The 3,415-nt window shown below is 31.0% G+C and overlaps 1 long non-coding RNA gene across 2 annotated transcripts; it reads left to right on the plus strand.

Annotated features, from left to right (window-relative positions):
* Positions 1–701: 701 nt before the first annotated feature.
* LOC139897067 (uncharacterized) lies at positions 702–2,508 on the plus strand. Of its 2 annotated transcripts, XR_011776441.1 has the most exons (5): positions 702–909; positions 1,604–1,695; positions 1,782–1,898; positions 2,016–2,201; positions 2,343–2,508. It is a non-coding gene; the product is annotated as an uncharacterized lncRNA (long non-coding RNA). The 2 variants fall into 2 exon arrangements; XR_011776440.1 differs by having other exon boundaries at positions 703–1,695.
* The last annotated feature ends 907 nt before the right edge of the window (positions 2,509–3,415 follow it).

A 3,415-nucleotide genomic window follows, 5' to 3' on the forward strand; every position in this document is an offset into this window, starting at 1 on the left:
GGCTCATCCAACTAGATCTACACCATTCCAAATATAGCCTTAACCTAAGCATAATTACCTTTCTCTAACCCAAAACTAATATCTTGGTCAATATTTCCCTGATCTGCATACTCAGGATATCCTTCCACTTTATTTACTTTTCCGTAACTAGGACCATTAGCTTAAACTAACTACTATCCTTTATCTAGGTAATTTAAATAAAAGACAATTATCCACTTGATCTTCAATTCGTTAATCCATTCAAAAATACGACCATGGGTTAACTTACACCTTTTACACCTTAGAAAGTAAAAGTAAATTTAGGCCCTACAAAATATAAATAAACAAAACCACTGTATGATACCTTGATCAACTGAATCTGACGTCCTGCGGCCTAACGACATCGTACGAATAAAATCGTCCGTTTTGACCGTATCTTTGTAGCCATATCAAGTAGCAATAAACCAGTCAAATTCCCCCATATACATAGAGGTGGCAAGATGGGCGGGTTGGGTAAAAAGTGAGAAGGTTTCGTGTAGAAAAAGTTTAGTTTTTTGTAGATATTATCACCTCTTGTGCTACTTTCAAACAAAAAATATTAGGTACTAAATAATCGGGAAACTCCCTTGATCACCATTAGATCATAAAATTACTTGACAATACTCCTTAATTCAATGGTCATTAATCATGTTAGGTAATAAATCAACCTCCTCAATTGTATATTTTCAATACTTACTATCCTCTAATTAAAAAAAAAAACACGGGCATCACTTTCCACCCTTAGAATACTTTGATCATGATGAACGATTAACCCGTCAGCAATCGTCTCAACAAACACCGAGATTCCATTAATCGTATTAAAAAGCTTTGATTTTTCTCTCGAAATCATTGAATCAGATCTGCTGCTGATTCGGATCGCGGATTCAATTGGTTAGTTTTCATCCTCCTTGTTCAATTTATGAAAATAAACTCTGTGATTTATATTTGTTATTTAACAATAATCAATTGTTTCTTAACCTCATAATTTAATAGTTCTGTATATTGGTCTTGGCAACAAAGCAGGTCATAAGGTATCTATATATCCATGTTTCATTAAACTAACAAGTGGATAATATGATAATAATACTGAATTTTGTTATTTTAACACTTAATTTGGTTTGAAACGAATGAACAGGATTATGCTTTGAAGGTAATCACCGAGACAAATGAGTCATGGTCTAAGCTTGTCAAATAACCAACCCGGTTGCAGAGTTTAGATGAAATACCTCCATAACACATGACATAAATAATACATAAGAGAATACAAAACAATACATAAGAATAAGGTTTATGTCATGTACTTGAACATGACATAAATAAGGTTTGTGAATAATTAAGAATAAGGTTTATATAGCCAAATGATTTATCGTCATTTGCAGTAGGTCTGACATCAATACGTTTTCGTTTTTTTAGTAATTTTTTATGAACATTGTGGGTTGGGGACTATTTTATTAATATTAATTCTTCAGGACTCCTGAATTACTATGTTGGTGGTGAGGTAAAGTCTATCATCAATATTGTCATAATATCTACATCAAATATTTTGAATGTCATATGGTGGTAATTGTCTGCTTTTATAATGCAGGTAACCACAATGTTTCATTTGGATTAACCAATGTATCTTATAGAATATCTAACTAATCCAAGAAGGGTTTACCTCATTGGCAAAGAATTTAAGTGTGTAGACTTTGGTGTTCTTATTTTGTATATACGGCTTTTATAACTTATTACTCTAACCTTTTCATAAATTCTTTATGTTTTAGTGTTATTGGATACACTTTGTTGCTCACCTTAATCGAGTATAAGACTCTTGTTATGCGTGGAGACCTAAAACGAGCTAGTGGTGTATTGCCATCAATTCCAAAAGAGCATCATAATAGGTAGGGTTCATTATCTAAATATATTCCTTATAAAAGCTTGACATTATTGAATATTATCTTTTTAGGATGCTTATTAATTAAGATGCTTACTTTGGAAATATTTGAATTCTTTGATAGTGTTGATCATTTTTTTGAGTCGCGAAGAATGTTTGAAGAGGCATTAAAAGTTTCTACAAATCCCGACTATAGTTTTGAACTATTCCAGACATAAAGTTTTGGGGGTTTTACTTCGATTTTCATCGTCGTCCGATTTTAGCTTCCGTTCATCTTGACAGTCGTTTATTTGACAGAAACCTTATGTAGGTAACTAATCTGTTCAACCTTTCGTTTTTTGCGTGATTGTATGCTTCTGATGTTATTAATGACGGTTATGGTTGTATCGGTGAATCAATAACCTTTTCAAATGAGCCTTCAACTTAGATGCACAAAAGTTTTATGATGCAGGTCGTGAGATGTTTGTTCAACAAACCAGGAGCTGATAGAGGATGAAAGTAAAAAGAGGGAAAGGCAACATTAATACGAAATCATGTACGACTGATAATAGCTAGGAAAATAAAGATGTATGACAAATATTTAAAAGTTTTTTAAGTCTTAATCATCTTTTTGTATTTGGATGATGTAGTCACATGATTTAACTTAGTATTGTGTAATAATTGATTGGCTAGATGTAATTTCCAGTAAACTGGAATAAAAACATCGTCCTAAAAGTATTAACAAGATTGCTTATTTCAAGGTGTTTGTGTAGTTACAACACAGCCACCTTAAGTTTCCCTTGATAACGATAGTTTCTTATTAGATCGTTAATGAAATAGCTGGCGGAAGATATATGTGTGTGATCTTAAATCAGTTTAAACAAACCAAAGGTATTACTAATATAAACGTCACAGTTAAGCTAATTGATTGATATTTATGAGCATTTATATTGGTTAATAAGATTTTATGTATCATTATTGAAATAGCTAGCTCGGTATGGATATGTCCATAGTCTTTTAGGTATAATAATACACATCAAAGTATTACCAGTTGTGCTGTATTTAATTTTATATTATTGAATTGATTTTTTTCAGCGAAAAAACAAAGTACTTGAAATAACAAATGAGTTCTTCAACAAAATTGAAGACCCATAAAATATATAACGAAGCTCGCACAAACAAAAAAAAAAACAAGAAAAGAGGGTGATCAATCAAATGAAAAACGTCTGATTAACAACTAACAATATCTCTATATCTATAACACAAAGCCGAACAAAACAAGAACAAAATCATGCATCCTTAATGAATTTTTTTTATTGAGTTGATTGGGTTATGTTTGTTAAAGAGAACTGAATAGTGAATAGCTTGATTAAATTGGCTTAAAGTGTAATTTCAATATGTAGATTTTCCTAAATCATTTTTTTAAGATGTTAGTCTTTCAATTTTATTTATTATGTATTGTTTTAAACTATAGATAGCTACATTGATTATAGGTCATGTAACACTACGACTGTAATTGAATTGATATATTTTAAACTTTACGAA

Source organism: Rutidosis leptorrhynchoides, chromosome 3 (genome assembly GCF_046630445.1).
Source record: "Rutidosis leptorrhynchoides isolate AG116_Rl617_1_P2 chromosome 3, CSIRO_AGI_Rlap_v1, whole genome shotgun sequence".
In the NCBI taxonomy this organism is placed as follows: domain Eukaryota; kingdom Viridiplantae; phylum Streptophyta; class Magnoliopsida; order Asterales; family Asteraceae; genus Rutidosis; species Rutidosis leptorrhynchoides.